Source organism: Mastomys coucha, unplaced genomic scaffold, assembly GCF_008632895.1.
Source record: "Mastomys coucha isolate ucsf_1 unplaced genomic scaffold, UCSF_Mcou_1 pScaffold13, whole genome shotgun sequence".
NCBI classification, from domain to species: Eukaryota; Metazoa; Chordata; class Mammalia; order Rodentia; family Muridae; genus Mastomys; species Mastomys coucha.
In genome coordinates this window covers 80,664,383-80,682,200 of record NW_022196895.1, presented here as the reverse complement: position 1 = coordinate 80,682,200, position 17,818 = coordinate 80,664,383, and the positions used below count along the sequence as shown (strand labels likewise).

At 43.5% G+C, this 17,818-nt stretch overlaps 1 long non-coding RNA gene across 1 annotated transcript in view; it reads right to left on the bottom strand.

The window, feature by feature from the left end:
• The window catches only part of LOC116087437, a 37,523-nt gene extending 24,024 nt beyond the window's left edge, over positions 1-13,499 (bottom strand). Inside the window, exon 1 of the long non-coding RNA XR_004117438.1 lies at positions 13,418-13,499. This is a non-coding gene — a long non-coding RNA (uncharacterized LOC116087437). The remainder of the gene's footprint in view (positions 1-13,417) is intronic.
• Between the last annotated feature and the right edge of the window lie 4,319 nt (positions 13,500-17,818).

Genomic DNA, 17,818 nt, shown 5'->3' with positions numbered 1-17,818 from the left:
AAGGGAAAGAAAACAAAGGCAGATGTTTTCCAGCAATGGGATCCAACAGCACGTCCCCAGATACCTCCACTATCCCTACTGATTCGTTCAACAAGGATCTCTCAAGTACCAGAGTGCTTTGAATGTTGGCTTATTATCAAATCATGAATTTCAGGTAAGAATGACCCAAGGTATATGTAATCCAGAGAGCTCTAAACAGAGACCTTCCTGAAACCTAGAGGGTGGGGCTCAGGACCTTGAGATGGAATGAGCTACAAATCTGATGTTTCCCTCCTGTGGCTGGAGCACTCACTATTAGTTGCCTAAATCCCGAGGCAGGTTGAAACCTTTTTCAGGTGTGTCCAGGTGTGTCCAGGTGTGTACTGACACACTTCCAACCCTAGAAACAGTAGCACTGTTGGTGTGGTTCAGGAAGATGTAGGTAATTTTGTTCACTACCAAAGCCTCCACCGAGGACCCCTATAATCCCCTTCATCTGTCCCCTTCACCCCTGATGACTTCTTGACTGTGGAGCATCAGAATGGGTCATATATCACCTCTGATTGAAGCCCAGTTTCACTTGACCAAAGATATAAATGTGAGACTTTTGCCTTCAGAGCTATTTAGACAGAGGATTAGCAATCTGCACATGTGACAAAAGCCATGTGAGAGCAGCTTCCTGGTGAGGTATAATGGAAACAGAGTGGAGCTCTCAGTTTATACCTAGGACCTAGACCAAATCCAAAGAGACCCTGCTTTCAGATGTGTTCAAGACAAGGTTTGGGAACCTGGGAGTCAGGTAACAGGAAAACAACCCCAAGTCTGTCTGTCATGGTGTCCGCACTCAGGACTTTCATTTACTTGGGAAGAGAAAAAGTAGAAATGGTAGTATGCCCTTCTTTTCAGAAACCCAGTCAGGTGGCAGATCGGCAGATTCTTAACTTGTTGTTATATAGACACACACACACACACACACACACCATTCTGTCCAGTTTGGTCCCCTTTTCCACTGATTGGCAGACTATAAGTCACTAAGTTTATAGAGAGCTTCATCTGGGTTCTTTGAGACTCCTGACATTTGTTATGATAAGATGCAAATCTCCAGTTTGAGCTTCCATCTTTTCTCCCATTGCCATTTGTACCTGGGGAATTGGGGAGATTTTTGAATTGAATGTATTGGGGGAAAGTCAGGGGCAGGTTATGTCCCCTTCTCCCATTGCTGTCCCCCGCCCCCCGGAACATTCTGGATAGGGAGTCAGAGACTTTGCTACCTGGCAAAGTTGCTTCCCTCCCTGACTAAGCCTGGCTAAGATCCTGATCTGGGGCCTTGACAAACAGGTGACCAAGCAGCCATTTTTTTTTTTTTTTACTCACAGTCCAGTGGGGCTTTGCACCCTGGTTTCATGGAGGCCTGGCATTCTTGCTGGCTCTACAAGGGCCGCCCTTCAGGACTAGAACATTACGACCATATTACTCAGCCCATCCTGGTAGTCCTTTCTTGTGTACCCACCCTCTTTGCTCACTGCTCTGCCTCAGGACAGAAGGCATGAACAATGTGTTAACAGATGTCCAGTGAGGAAGGACAGTGTCTTCTGTTCTTACAGATACTGGGGAATCTCTAGGGGACCCATTGGTCTTCAGGGAAGCAGCAGATTCTTCCTCACCAATAGGAAACAAGGAGTATGACCCAGTTGCCCCTCAGTCATCTCTGGTAATAGTAAGACTCATCCAGTTGCATTGATAAGGGCAACTCTCACATTGGGATCTCAGCCCATCTACTTCCTTCCACCTACCAGGGTAGATTCAGTCCTCCATGTTGCCTTGAAAACTCACGGGAGATCCCAAAGAGTCACCAAAGTTTCTAACCTCAAAGACTACCAACAGGAACAGAAAAATCTAACTGGGGGTGGGCGCTGGCCTCCATTCAGTGGACAGAGTAAGGCAAACCACAGTTACATCTGTCCTCTCTGGAACTGAGGTCGTCTCCCAGGGGACTCTGCACCCTCGCCAGTTTCTCTGCGTGGCCTCTTACTCGAACTTCTCCTCTCCGAGGTAAGGAAACCTGATTAAGCTCACCAAAACAGGTCCTTAACCCACCTCAGAACTCTTGCCAGGAAATGGTCCATCGGCTATCCCTTGAGAAGTATAAATTAATTCCTGGGTGAGGAGAACTATCAGTTCTATTCCCTGCAGAGCTGTCCTAATATCAAGAACCTCAACTGTCTCCAACTTATTCTCAGAACTCAAGGCCTCCAGCAAGTGATGAAAAGCTTTACTCAGAAATCCAAAGAGCTGGGGGGGGGGGGGACTTAAAGGCACGACCAGTATCCGGGTCGCCCATTTACAAAGCTCAGCAGAGCACATGAGCTGTGTGATGCTCAAAAACATCCAACTGCTCAGAACTCAAACCTCAGATCCAACCCTGAAGACCTGATTTTCAAAGGGGCCCTGACTTTCAGGATGGAGAGCAGACTTGACAGAAGACAGCCACGTAGCGAAGCAAGGATGTGGATTGAGGACAACTTCCAAAACACTGTTGTTAACTTTCTCACAGAAGAGGGAAATATTTCTAAAACAAACAAACAAACTAGGAATAAAAGAACTCTTGGTGGATAAACCAAAATTTAAAATATGTAGGAAAATTAGAAATGAGGGCAGAGCAACTTGTGATCATGGAGTGAATAGCCAACGACCATCAGGGAAAGATGTAGGATTTTCCCTGCCCAGCTGCACGGTGTATCCTCTTCAGAAATCTGGTAGTTAAGGGGACTGTTCAGTTCCTTAGAAGTGGTTCAAATTAAACAACAGTCCTTCCTTCTTTCCCAAAAATGTTAGTAATTTCCATTCCTGAGACCTAAAAGAAAAGCAAGCCCAGCATCTTAGTATCTTGCTGCATAGTATCTATGACTTTCTGTATAGACAGAATATATTGGGTAGGTCAGGCACAGATTACAGAGATGGAATAGTTCCATAGTTCATGGTGAGTCTGGGCCTTGTGTCCCATTTCCCTATATTTCCTTAAACATTCAGGTGCTTCACAGAATTTTATGTTTTTACATCTCAGGCCCATGCATCTTAATTTATCTATCTATCTATCTATCTATCTATCTATCTATCTATCTATCCATCCATCCATCCATCCATCCATCTATCTATCTATCTATCTATCTATCTATCTTTCTACCTATCTATCATTTCTTTTTCTCCTCCTCCTCTTTTTTTTTTTTTTTTTTTTTTTTTTTTTTTTTTTTTTTTTTTTGACACAGAGTTTCTCTGTGTAGCTCTGGCTGTCCTGGAACTCACTTTGTAGACCAGGCTGGCCTCAAACTCAGAGATCCTGCCTCTGCCTCTCGAGCGCTGGGATTAAAGGCCTCCCAACTGCATCTTACTTTCCTACATGATTTGTTTATATAACATTTTAAATATCACAATTCATAGGTTATAAAAGAGGACAATCAGATTTCTTCCCAACTGTCATCTCTCATATGCAGTTTATTCCCCAATGTTATGCCTTATCAGCATCTTTGTTGTACACTTTACATGTATACAAGAATATCCCTGCTCCCCCTCACCCCACTCTTCTTGGCTGCACCTTTCAGTATCGTTCTGATCCTCCTGTATGGGTAGTCAGTATTCGGAGATCTGCATTGTAACTGAACATCATCTAGGATTCCCTCTGTAGATGTATGATAGATTGGCCAGCACTCGACTGATGACTACTTGAATCATGTTGTCTACCCTGTTGTCTTTATTCCTCCTTTTCTATGTTGGGGCCAAGCTGAGGCCATCATGTGTGAGTCTTCTGTACGGGGGGGTCGAGCTCCTGTGCTGAGCCTTTTTTTCACTTGTTCAACACTATTATATAGTGTTGGGCCAAACTTACTCTCAGAAATATGCTGCTTCCTAGCCAGGCAGTGGTGGCGCATGACTTTAATCCCAGCACTTAGGAGACAGAGGCAGGTGGATCTCTGAGTTCGAGGCCAGCCTGGTCTACAGAGTGAGTTCCAGGACAGCCAGAGCTACACAGAGAAACCCTGTCTCAAAAAACCAAAAAGAAAAAAAAAGAAAGAAAGAAAAAAGAAATATGCTGCTTCACATATCTGCCAGGTTACCTGCTATATAAATTATTTTAAATGTAATTTCTCCTCAAAGGAGAAATACATTTTTAATAATGGAAGACATCAGCACATAAAACTACATGTTGGTATGCTGTTCACCACAGCCGTCTAATACTGAGAAAGTAAAAATGACTGAGAAAACCACCAAATGTGGCATAGGCAGAAAAGAAGATGTAGAGGAGGAAGAGTCCAGAAGCTAGACCAGAAAGATAGGTGAGGAAGAGAAGAAGAATGTTGGGGAGCCTAAAATCTAAAAGAGAAGTGAAAATTATTTTTAAGACAGAATTATTGAAAGGAGTGGTAAGGAATATTTTGGGGAAATAGGGACCTGGGTTTTTTGAACTAAGAATCTAACACTGTAGGTGACATTTTTAGCATGTGAAGGTTCAGAACAGTGGAGAGCTTTGTTTTTTAATCCTACAGTGATGTGTTTATAAAAAGACAAACAGGTATCAGGAGATATGTTCTATGAGGGTGTGGTGAGGTAGGGGGACAGGGTGACTCAGTGGGCCCATGCCAAGGCATCCCTTCCCCATGAGGGACCAGACACACACTGGTATAGTATAGAATAGAGTTTATTCAGGGGATGGGAGAGGAGTTAAGAGGTTAGTAGAGTCAGAGAACGGCAGAGAGAGGGAGAGAGTAGAGAAGTAGAGGCCAGCCATGACCACGTGGATGGTGGGGTGGAATGGGGAGGGAGGGGAAGCAGGAGAGAACCTGAGAGCAAGAGTCAGGAAAGAGGCAAGAGAGAGAGGAGGGGGCAAGCAGCCCCTTGTATAATAGGCCAGGCCTGTGGCGTGGAATTTAGACAGAATGCTAACGTACAGATTTCCAGAAAGAAAAACTAAGCAGCAACAACCAAGCAGGAAGCTGAGCCCATCACAAGGCAATGGCAAAGGTACGACATAGAAGAGCGAATCTGAGGGGCAAAAGACACCATAGAAAACATTGACACAACAGTCAAAGAAAATGCAAAAAGCAAAAAGCTCCTAACCCAAAACATCCAGGAAATCCAGTATGCAATGAGAAGGCCAAACCTAAGGATAATAGGTATAGAAGAGAGTGAAGACTCCCAATGTAATGGGCCAGTAAATATCTTCAACAAAATTATAGAAGAAAACTTCCCTAACCTAAAGAAAGAGATGCCCATGAACATACAAGAAGCCTACAGAACTCCAAATAGACTGGACCAGAAAAGAAATTCCTCCTGTCACATAATAATAAAAACATCAAATACACTGTCAGAATTACACCAAACTTCTCACCAGAGACTATGAAAGCTAGAAGATCCTGGGCAGATGCCAATCAGATCCTAAGAGAACACAAATGCCAGCCCAAGCTATTGTACCCAGCAAAACTCTCAATTACCACAGGTGAAGAAAACAAGATATTCCATAACAAAACAAAATTTACACAATATCTTTCCACAAATCCAGCCCTACAAAGGATAATAGATGGAAAACACCAACATAAAGAGCAAAACTACACCCTAGAAGCAAGAAAGTAATCTTTCAACAAACCCATACAAACTTAATTCCACCTCTTACAACAAAAACAACAGAAAGTAACAATTACTTTTCCTTTTTTCTTTTTTTTTTTCATTCATTGATTCAATCTTTATTTAGATTCTGAGTTTGGGACTCTACCAGTTTACATTTTGTTTTGGCTGTTGAAAATGCTGGTGACTGAAACCATTCCCTTCTATATGCCTGAACCACCACCTCCTCTGGACGGCAGCCTAATATAGTTGTCTTCTAAGAAACTCTGACAGTACCAGACTAATATTTTTTCTTAATATCTTAATATGAAAATTAATATTACCAACATATCCTAATCAATTGAAATCCAAAAATATGAGGAATTAGAAATTTGTTGACTGTCATCCAATGGTCTCTCTAATTTGGTAATTGGAGAAATAGGTCCAATATTATACAATCCATATACACTTTCTTGTTTGTATGTGACAGTGTCTTGCTGTGTACCATATAATGGTCTTGAAATCAGGCTTCTCCTGTCTCAGCCTCTCTATTAGTAGTATTGTTTATTTCGTGTTTTTACACTATACTCTGGTTTTCAGAATGGCTTACATATTTCAAAAGTATTTATACAGCCAAAAGAAACATAGACAATTAACTTGGGAGGTGACTTGTAAGAGAACAACAAAGAGTGAGACTGAATGCTTTGCTTGACGTTTGTAATTCTTGTATCAAGTTTGAAGAAGAGGACTTTATAAGTTATTCTTTATCTGAGATGAATGCTTTTCCAAATTATCACAGCCAATGAACCAGATTCTTACCCTCACCTAATGTCTGTGCCACCCTCCAAGCAGAACCATTGTTCATTGAAACAGCTGGTGAATGACTTTATGGATAGACCATCTTAATACACATACCATTTCATAAATGAATGTAACCTGTTCTCTGTGGGCTGAGAATAAAGTCACTCACTTAAGTCAATTAGCTTTGACCATAGCAGGAAGTCTGTATCCAAAAATCATGCCTACAATTCATTCCTTGGTGCAGCAGAACTGTCAACTCTCAGCTTAGCTATGATGGAGGTAAAATCCTTTGGTGATGTGAAGGACATTGAAGTACAGCCTTATTACAATGAAATTCAATGTCTAAAAATTGTTCTTATTAAGAGCCAAGATTTTAAGTTCTATTAAATACAAAAGAAACAAACAAAATGACTTTATATATTTATGTTTATTTAAAAAAATACTAGTAATTATGTATTACTTTAAAATATACAATTAATATGTTTGGAGTTATTTAAAATTTATATTGAGGAAAATATTGAAAATATTTTCAGTATTGCTGTAGACAAGCATTATATAAGACTGTTAAATTGATTGTTGTTTTATATCAAACAACTTTTATAATACTCATTGTTATAATATTTTATAAATTTTAAAGAATATGACAAAAAAGGGTATTGTAGATATTGAAGGGGGTCTCTGGGAGGAACTGGGGTATGAAAGGGAAACAAGAGTGTGATTTAATTCTATTTACTTAAAATATGTTTTTAAATGTTAACAAATTCAGTTATATTGAAACCATGTATCTTTTCTCATCATAATACAATAAAACTTAAATCAATAAAAAAGAAAAATGAGCCATCGAGGAAAGGCTAAGAATAGCAGGTGGCCTTCCTGAAGGCAGTCTACAGTCTTTGCATGGCTTATGATGGCGAGTTCTGAGAGGCAAGGCTGCAATAGACTTCATCTCAGGATTGCTTCTTGCTTTAGCTATGCCTTCCCTGTCATTATTACATAGCCTAAGGATTCCTGGGCATTTGCCCACCCTGTTGGGCAGATTTGCTGCAGATAAATATGAAGATGAACTTTCGTGAATTAATGCTGTTTAGATGACTTAGTTAATAATTTAAAAATATTCCTGACTAGATTCACATAATTTTAAGAAGAAAGTTTTAAGATGGTTTTAGGGTTTGTTTTTGTTTTTTGTTTTTGTCTGCTAGAAAGATGTAAAGTTAGAGTCAAGAATAGAGTGTGCCCCACTCCTCATAATAAAGTAAAGGCTGCATAGCAAAAAGTACAAGGAGCTTTCATGATTGCACTAAAAAGAGATATAGGCTTGGGAAAATTTTGTGTTCAAGGAGAAACATTCAGGTCCAAGGATGAAGCCAAAGGTGTGTACTACAATAAGGCCATGTAAAAACTGTTGCTTTGAACTTATAATGAGCTTACAGAATGAAACACGGCTTTGAACTTGTTAATAATATATTTCTCTAACTCCCCTTTTATGTAGCAGTTTATCTATGAGGTAATTCTTACATAGAAAAAGCTATAAAAGTCTGATAGCAATAAAAAAAAAAGTGATGTGGCCATTTTCACTTCACCTGGTGTGTGTGTGTTGTCTATGTGAGACTTCGACTTCGTTCCTTTCCTTTCTTTTCTCTCTCATTCAAAAAGAGTTAATGAGCTCCAAGTCTCTGACCTGGCCAGCTGGCTTGCCAGAAAAAGGAGCGCTAGCAGTCAATCAATCCTCTTCATAATTCCCCAGCACTTATTGAAGCACAGAACAGTAACAGAGCTCTGTTTCCCCAGCACTTAGTTAAACACAGAGAGTTAAAAATAAAAGAGACCAGTGATTTTCAGCCACAGAATAAGCGAGAGTGTTAAGTTTCCAGAAGCCATCGGTTTCCAGCCCCTAGAATAGTTAGAGTTACAAGGCTGGAGATCATCAGTCTTGGCTTTCATCCAACTCTGTGTTCCACCTCAGCTCCAAACCCCAAAAGGCCAGGGTGAGCCTCTGGCAAGGTTATCCCTGCTATGAATCTCAGGTGCTTTTTGAAAGTAGCTTTGGGTTGGCAGAAGCTAGAGTGCTGTTCATACTTACTATATTCAAAAGACCTAACCTGATAGTTAAAGGGATGTTAAGTCAGGTATAGAGGTTGGTGATGGTTGACTATTGACAACATCATCTTGACTTTCTATCTGCAACATCACAACCCTCCACAATATGGAAGCTCTGATCACTGCTCGGTCTCTAGGATTTCAACACAAGTCAGGCTCTTAAAAGGGAACTACAGTTCACAGCCTCCTCTTCTTCCATCTGGCTCTTCCCTTGGGGCCAACATCCATCCCTTTTGGCCAGGGCGGGTGGTGAAGTTCCTGCTAACCCCTTGGGGTCCCAAATTTCCCACTGACTTCAGAGCAGCTGTTGGTACAGATACTGACCTTCAACCTTTTAAACCCAGAGCTACAGCCGCTGAGCTTCCCTCAGCTGAAGCAGATCTGTGTCCCTGCACTTGGGGCTATGAAGCCTCCCTTAGCTGGAAGTAGATTCACCTCCCCACATTAGACAGTCCCTGGAGGCTGGATCTCCTCATTCAGGATATACTTCCTGAGCCTTCGCATAAGACAAGCAACCTTGAGCACCCAGGTTCATCCAGTCCTCCACCATACTGTGTGTCCACTCCCTGGGTAGCACCTGGTCTACCAGTGGTGAATCAAACTGGTAATGCACAGTGAGAATGGAGAGTCAAGAAGGGAAAGATTACTCTTCCAGGGCCCAAAGGTAGACTCGACAGCTTAAGAGCTAAGGCAAAACCCCACCCCGAACCCAAGAGAGAACAAAGACATGCACTTCTAGACTACAGCCAGCTCCTTAGTTCCTACTTCTCAAATTCAAAAAGCTATGCCCAGAGCCAACTCTCTGGGCACGTTCTCATGAAAAAAAAAAAAAAATGCTACTCTCATCTATTAAAAGTTCCCTGGGGAACGTGGCCAGTACTTAGGATTCTACTTCCTATATTATGTTCTCATGTTTCTCAATTTGAAATGCCGCAGCAATCATATCAGCACCACAGGGCAGCCCTTGCTATTCTGACAATGTCAGATTTAATCTGTTAGCTCCCTGGCACCTGCAAGAATTAGGAGCCAGGAGGAAAAGATGCTTAGCAAGTGTCCGTGCCTTAAGCAGCCTGTAACAGCCTTAGAAATGCTCTTTAAGGGGGTCATTGTTACTCAGCATCTCACCCGTGAGAAGGCATGGAAAACTTGTGTCATAGCAAAGTTCATAACTGTTCAAGGTCACGGGGTCATTCTGTGTATACAGGTGGCAAGCAGTACCTGCTGCAGCCGGTTGCCCCACAGACAGCCAAGAAAGGACCCGCTTCCCCCTGGAACTTGACTCCTAGAGTGGCCCTATTGCCCTCAATAGTTTACACTGACCAGGGAAACCCTGTGCTCTCTCACTCTCACCTCTGCATCTCAACTCATAATGCAACAGTGGTACGTGTTAGAAGGCCCATAGTTTTAAGGAAGGCAATGAGCCAAGTGCAGGGACCGTGAGTCTTTGGCCATGCAGTCAAGTAGCTGATGGTATGAGCACTGCTGGAGGAGCCCAGAAAGAGAAGGAAGAGTCAAGACACTTCTCAGTTCCCCTGATGGCCGTGAGCCTCATGGGACCTGTGTTCCTGACCGTGCAGGTTGACAAAGTTCACGGATGGACGCACAGGAGTTAAGGTAGGGTGGGAAAGGAGATCCAAGGGGAACCATACACACCACAACTGACTCATTAGAAATACAATCTAATGGTTCATTTTCAAAGGTGACTTGAGGCAGTGTAAATCCAGCTACAAATGAACATAAAGTACCAGACATCTCATTTCTTAATGGCTGTTAGTCTAGAGCAGCCATCCAAGCTCCAAACTACCCATCCACACCCATGCCAACTGCTAAGGTACACTGCATGTGCACCACACACACACATACACACACACACACACACACACACACACACACACACACACACACACACACACACAACAGTCTAGAGCAGCCATCCAAGCTCCAAACTACCCATCCACACCCATGCCAACTGCTAAGGTACACTGTATGTGCAACACACACACACACACACACACACAAACACACAAACACACACACACACAGTCTAGAGCCAGCTATCCAAGCTCCAAATTACCCATCCACACCCATGCCAACTGCTAAGGTACACTGCATGTGCAACACACACACACACACACTACACACAGAGGGAGACAGAGGAAGGGAGGGAGAGAGAGGGAGAGTTTTAAGCAGAAAATTACTAGCAGCCAAGCTTGCCTGCAAGGTCAAGGATCTGGTATATTTTAAAATAAACAAGATGTAAACTGCAGAGAGGAACCTATACATTGCAAGTCTTTTGCTAAGAAAAAGTCAGACACAACGGGGAAAGAGAAGCCTTACATGGCCTGTGAGATTGTCCCCTCCTGATTATTAAAAAGGAAAGAAAGGCCATGCGTTAGGGCTCATGAACTGCTCCCCTTGTTTAGTCAGCGTTTCTGCCACTCTTAGGCTGATATCCAACTTCACAAGGTCTCAAAGTCAACTGTCTTGAGCTCCTGACTCTATTACATGTAAGTACACTGTAGCTGTCTTCAGACACTCCAGAAGAGGGCATCAGATCTCGTTGTGGATGGTTATGAGCCACCATGTGGTTGCTGGGATTTGAACTCAGGACCTTTGAAAGAGCAGCCAATGCTCTTAACCACTGAGCCATCTCTCCAGCCCTGAGTTCCTGACTCTAAGTCTCCAGTGTTCTTATTATGAAATGATCGTGCTTCTATTGTGGAGCAGCCATTGTTTCTCACAGCACGGGGACATGGTTCTCAGTCTGTGTTGCTTCAGGGATGTTTCTGACCCTGGCATCCCAGTCCTGACTCAGCAGGCATCACTGGTAGACTGCTGCTCCAGGCAGTACTACTGGGTTGGAGCCTTTCCTGGGTAGCTGACCATCAGGAAGAGGACCATAGTCAGATACTGGCTGGGAATGGTGGGCTGTGTGTGCCCCTCCATCCACCTCCTTTGTTACTGATAGTTCAGTCATCTTTAGTGTCATAACAGAAGATCCCAGGCTGGGGCTCATAGAGTAACCTCTTCTACGTCACAGTTTTACATGCTCAAAATGGGGTGGCTCCCAGCAGGGACCCTAGAAGCCTGCCTACTCCTTGCTGTATCTGCACATGGTAAAGAGAACATTAGAGAACATTCGAGGCCTTTCTTATGAGGACACTAATCCCATCCAGGGAGACTCCATCTTTGTGATCCAATCACCCTCAAAGCTTTGAATGACACCATTTGGGGAAATAATTTCAGTCTATGAGTTTGTGAGGGCACAAGCACTCAGTTTGTAACAACAAAGTGACTGAACAAAATCACATAAGGAAAGAGGGAAACTTGTAAGTTTGGCAAGAATAGTATTAACTTAGAGTTGTCTAGGCTTTGAAGCCATCACCTTTAAAACAGAGTGGTACCCAAAGCTCCTGCTATAAGCACCCAGCACACTGCTCTTTTCCTGCCTCCAGTCTAATACATAGTCCCTAAATAACCTGTGTGTCTTTCAAGACACAGATCATGGGTGAGCATTGCTGCTAGTCAAGGAAGGGATAGCAACAATCCGGTTACTGGGCTGGAGAGATGGCTCAGTGGCTAAGAGTGCTTGCTGCTTTAGCAAAGAACTTGTGTTCAGTTTCCAGCACCCTGTCAGATAGCTCATGACTGCCTGTAACTACAGCTTCAGAGGCTCAAACACCCTCTATTGGCCTTCTCAGGTGCACACACACACACACACACACACACACACACACACACACAGTCACTCACTAGCGCATGCTCATGCATACACCAAAAATAAAATCTTAAAAAGAAAAAGAACTCAGTTTAGAGTTGAGGACACATTTCTATTGGTGGAGAGCTTGCTTTGCATACAAAATCCCTGGCTTCCACCTCAAATGACACATAAGCTGGTCGTAGTGGCAGAGTCTATAATCCTAGCACTTGAGAGAGAGATGGAAGGGCCAAGGCGTATTCAACTGCATAACAATTTTATGCCATGCCAGGCAACCTGAGAGAAGACAGTGTCAACCAGATTCAGAAATGATCTGAATGTGTGGTGACATATTGGTGTCCTTCAAATCCACCTGTTCTGCACTCCCCTGTAGGCCTCAGAACCTGCTCTGCCTCTCTCTGCCCCACAACAGCACTTGGGAATGAATTAAGAAAGACTGTCCCATCAACTATGGTTCTCCTCATCCCTTTACTCCAGAGGGTTCTAGAAGGTTTATTATTATTATCAAAGAATATGAAAAGGAAGTATAAAGTGGCCAGCATCCTCCAGTGAGTGGGAAGAGAGAAGGCGGACAGAGACGCTGTGTTGTGGGCACGCAGTTTTCTTTGGGGATGAAGGGAAAATTCAAGCAGTGGTGATGGTTCCAACAGCACTGTCGGTGCACTGAATTTTATACCATAAAATAGTCTGATGGGTAGATTTTATGCTGTGTATATTTTACTGCAATAAAAACAGCTAATTAGTAAGCCAGCTGCCAGAACCTCCTGTCACTTAGAAGAGAGGTAAGTCTTCTCGCCAAAGACCTGCCTTGCGCTGCCTGTGGACATCCTTCACTGGACAAAGGGGCACACATGTTTCAGTGAAGGCTGTCCCACAAGTGCTGTTACTACAACCATGATACTATTGTTACCATCTCTGTTCATGTTGCTACTGCACCATCCTCCTTATTGCTAATGTTACTGTTACGATCACTATTAGTATCACCATTGCTTCCACCTGAAGAATACTGTTATTCTCACTATTATAATAATGTCCAGTGTCACCATGTTACTGTTACAATCACTATTAATATCACTGTCACTACCACCCGAAGAAAACTGTTATTCTTACTATTACAATAATGGTCACTGTCGCTACCACCGACATCACTGTCACTATCACTACCCCTGCTGTGATGAACACCGTGACCTAAAGCAACCTGAAGAGGAAGGGTTTATTTCAACTTACCACCATTTGTAGTCCATCATGAAGAGAAGTCAGAGCAGGAACTGAAGCAGAGGCCATGGAAGAACACTGCTTGCCCCCATAGCTTGCCCAGCCTGCTTTCTTGTAGCACCTAGGACAACCGGCAGAGGGGTGGCATCACCCACAGTGGGATGGGCCTTCCCACATCAATCCTTAATCAAGAGAAGTCTTCACAGACATGCCTACAGGCCAATCTGACAGAGGCAATTCCTCAATTTAAAAAAAAAAAAATCAACAAGGATGTTACTCTAACTGCTGTTGTTAATATCACCATTATCATTACACTGTTTTTACTATTACTGTTTTTATTACTGTTTACTGTTACTGCTTTTAGTATTACTATTGTTATTATTGCTATCATTATTATTATTACTATGGATTTTTATGTTTATGTAGCCCAAGTGGCAGAGTAGTGGATGCAAAGCTTAACACTGTACTTTAAAACTCATCTACAGACTCTAGAAGCATGGGTGAGAAATGTTGGATTTACTGAATAGTTATGAAAAGGTAGAGATTGATATTATATTAAATTGCATTACATTATGTTATTTACTATATATCACATGGATTTCTGAAAATTTCCAAATGACATTTTTTTCTCCAAGATGGACTTCTTGGTCTCAGGTGACCAGTGATCATTCCTTCCTCTTCCTGTCCCTCCAAATCTCTTAAACTCACTCAATTTCTCTCTAGCCTAAGTTTTACAATTCTGTACACTGTAGCCCAGCGGTCTACTGAAGAAGAAAAGCCCATCCGTGTGCTGCTGGTGTTAGTGTTAGTGTGGATTGACAGTTTAACAAGATCCAGACACTTACCTAAGACACAAATCTCCAGGCACACTTGCAATGGATTATCTGGGTCACGTTAATCTCTGGGCATGCCTGTAAGGGATTACCATCTTTTAGGTTGATCAAGGTGGGAGGACTCACCTACTTTGCATGGGACAGTTCCTTGGGATAGAACCTAGACTACAGGAGAAGGAGAACAGGAGCTGAGCACAAGCATGCATCTCTGCTTCCTGACTATGGATGTGATGTCACCAGCTGTGTCAAGTTCCTTCTGCCTTGACTTCCCCACCATGATGGACTGTGAACTGGGAGCCAGAATGGACCCTTCTCCCTAAGCTGCTTTTGTTGGGATGTGTTATCATAGCAACAAGAAGAGAAGCTAAGACACTGAGTATGTCCCCCCACAGCCTCCAGTGAAGTGTTTGCTGTATATACAGACCATCCCTGAGTCATGATTTTCCGACTGTAGGGTGGGTTGAAAGCATGCCTATGTAGCCATTCTATCACCTTCAGGACTGTCCCCAACAAATCTCATAGTGTACTCAGCGTTTCAGGCTAGATGGTTTGGCTGGGCTTCAGGCTACCGCACTTTGAGCAAATTGGAGGCAGACTGTTAGCTAAACTTTAGTGTTCTGTAGAATAGGTGTAATGAGTGCATTTCCAACTCCTGATACAGTCACATTCTGACATGTTTATCAAGACAGTCCAGGTATTAACTTCACTTACATGCTCTGAGTGGCACTGCCTCCTTTTCTTCTACCTCATTTGAAGTATCCTCCAAAGTCAATGAAAGCTCACAGCTCTCAGCCAACGTGGCTGCACCACGGCCAGGCTCCACACAGGAAAGGGTCTGCTCCATTTGACCTGCACACAGTAGGTAACCTGTCATCTTCCTTGCAGATTCCTTCTAGATAGGGTCCAGAACAGGAGGACCCCACTTTCGGGCCAGTGCATTTTTAGGTTTCATGTTTCTGTGGCTCTGCTCTACGCTTTCCTTGGCTTTACCCCAAGCCTCTTGGGCAATTATTTTTGGCTCACTCAGAAATGGCTTTCAGCCAAGTTTTTGTGTCCTGAATACTTGATGTAGGGCTTGTCTGTAGCATTTATGGCATTGCTGGCTGGTGTTTCTGGGTAGTAAGTTTTTGTCCCTAACCCAGTTTCCTGCTCGAGTTCCAAGCGTCTGCTGGCCCAGTAGGGTACAAAACAGAGGTGAGTTCCTCAATGAAGAGAAGTTTCTCAGACCCCAGATCTGAAGAATACCGTCTAGAATGTCCGCAGTGTTGATCTATCCAGATCAGGGAAAAAAATGTAAAAAGCCTTTTGAGTCCCTGATATTGTGGTCAGAGTTAGACAGAATGTGTCTGGTTTGTTTCTCCTCTTGTTAATAAGAAAACCTAGGCACGGGAGGCTGGGGGAATGGCTCAGTGTGTAAGGGGCTTGCTGACTTAGCACAGCGACCTGAGTTCTAATCTCAAGGAACCAAATGACCTAGACAGGCATGGTTTTTATTGCCTCGCTTCTGTGAGAACACCTGAGGGCACACATAAACACTTGATTCAGATTGCTTCCTCGGTTGGACTGTGTCTTAGTTGCTGAATCCAACCACTTGCTCATGGAAGCTTCTTTACAAAGTGTGAGATTAGCAGAGGTGTGAGACATTTCACTACAATCTAGCACCTACTCTGGCACATGTAGAAAGTCTGATGGAGTTCCCTGGATTCAGCATTCCTGGGTCAGTTTTAGACCTTAATTCATCAGCTTACATGGCAGCCTATTGCAAAGTCACCAAAGACAGGGAGCATGCTTCTGACCCTATTCAGTTATGTAAGTCTTCCTAGGCCCAGAATTCCAGACAGGCAGCCCTTCCTGACAGGTGAATGCCAAACCCCGGGTCCGTGCTAAGCACGGTGTTTTCATTGGAGGAGATAGACCATCTACAGATAGCCCGTCTTTCTTCCTGTCCATAGAGCCAGAGACCTGAGCATTCATAGGCCATGAAATTCCCAACCTGGTTCTCTCACCTGTGACTTTGAGTCATTTTCATCTTCCACCAGGGAATTCTCAACAAGGTTTTAATTCCTACGTGTTGTTGAGTCTTTTTTCAAGCCTCTTCTTGTGCTTGGAAGGGGCTCTTGTATAAAAGCCTGCCTCTCAACCAGCTCCAACCGCCATGATGTGTTAACCAAAGTCAGTATAATAGACAGTATCAGCAATTCTAATGGTAAAACAACTGACTCAAGCTTGAAGGGAAAGCCCCAGGAAATCATGACTTGTGCCAAGAAAGAGTTCATTCTCTACTCGGAACGTTGCCACTGTCCTCTCTCTGGAGGGTGTGGTGGCGTGAGTATACTTGGCCCAGGGAGTGGAACTATCAGGAGGTGCGGGCTTGTTGGAGGAAGTGGGTCACTGTGGGAATGGACTTTGAGAGACATTCCTCCTAGCTGCCTGGAAGTCAGTCTTCTCCTGGGTACAACTGGATCAAGATGTAGAGCTCTCAGCTCCTCCTGCACCACACCTGCCTGGATGCTGCCATGCTTCCCACCTTCATGGTAATGGACTGAAACTCTGAACCTATAAGCCAGTCCTCATTGGACGTTGTCCTGTGTAAGAGTTGCCTTGATCATGGTGTCTCTTCACAGCAGTCAGAACCCTAAGTTAGACCGGGAATTCCTAAATATCCCAAAATTGTCTCTGCCCTGCCTGTGTCCTGAAGCTGCCAATAGCTGCCCAATTTCCTCTAATTTGTATAACCTTTTGAAATGTGTTTTATTTTCTATTCTTCTCTTCATTGTGGTAAAATATGCATGGCATAAAATTGCCATGTTAACCATCTTAAGTGTAGTTTAGTGGTATTTTAAGTTCAGCATAAAGTGGTGCCGCCATCGTGTGCAGAACAGCTGGCCCTGCCCCTCTTTGGCAGCTGCATGGCTTTCCCCAGTTGATGGCTTCTGGAATGGATGTAGGTGGAAGGAAGGTCAACTTCCCTTGACAGGGGAGGGGCTAGCCACTAGGAGTTGGACCATGCTCCTGCACTCGAGTATACGGATAACAAAACTTTGTGTTATGTTTATTTTCTCCTCCTCTTCCTCTTCCTATTCTTATTCTTTTTGTGGTGGGTCTATGGGGAAGTGGAGCACACTTGGGAGGACTGGGTCTATGGGGAAGTGGAGCACACTTGGGAGGACTGTGTCTATGGGGAAGTGGAGCACACTTGGGAGGACTGGGAGGTAAATGAGTTCAGGGTACATGACGTCAGATTCCAAAAGAATCAAAAATAAAGTGGTGGCCACTCTCCTGACCCTCTATCTGCACATCTTCCCTGTGCCTTTAGAACTTAGACTCTATTGCCCCTGAACACAGGCTAACTCCTTATTCTCATGGCAGCCCTAGCTGGCCCTACTTCTGTCTCTCACAACCTCTTCAACTAGAAACATGTGTTCCCAGTTCCAGCTTTAAAATGCAAAGATGTATACCAGGAGAAATCAGCCCCTCCACCTGGGCACGTTCTACTGGAAGTCCTCCTTGGCCTCTGAGGCTACTGCTGTTCTACAAACCCTGCCTATGAAACACATGAAGAAGAGGAGAGAGGAGGATT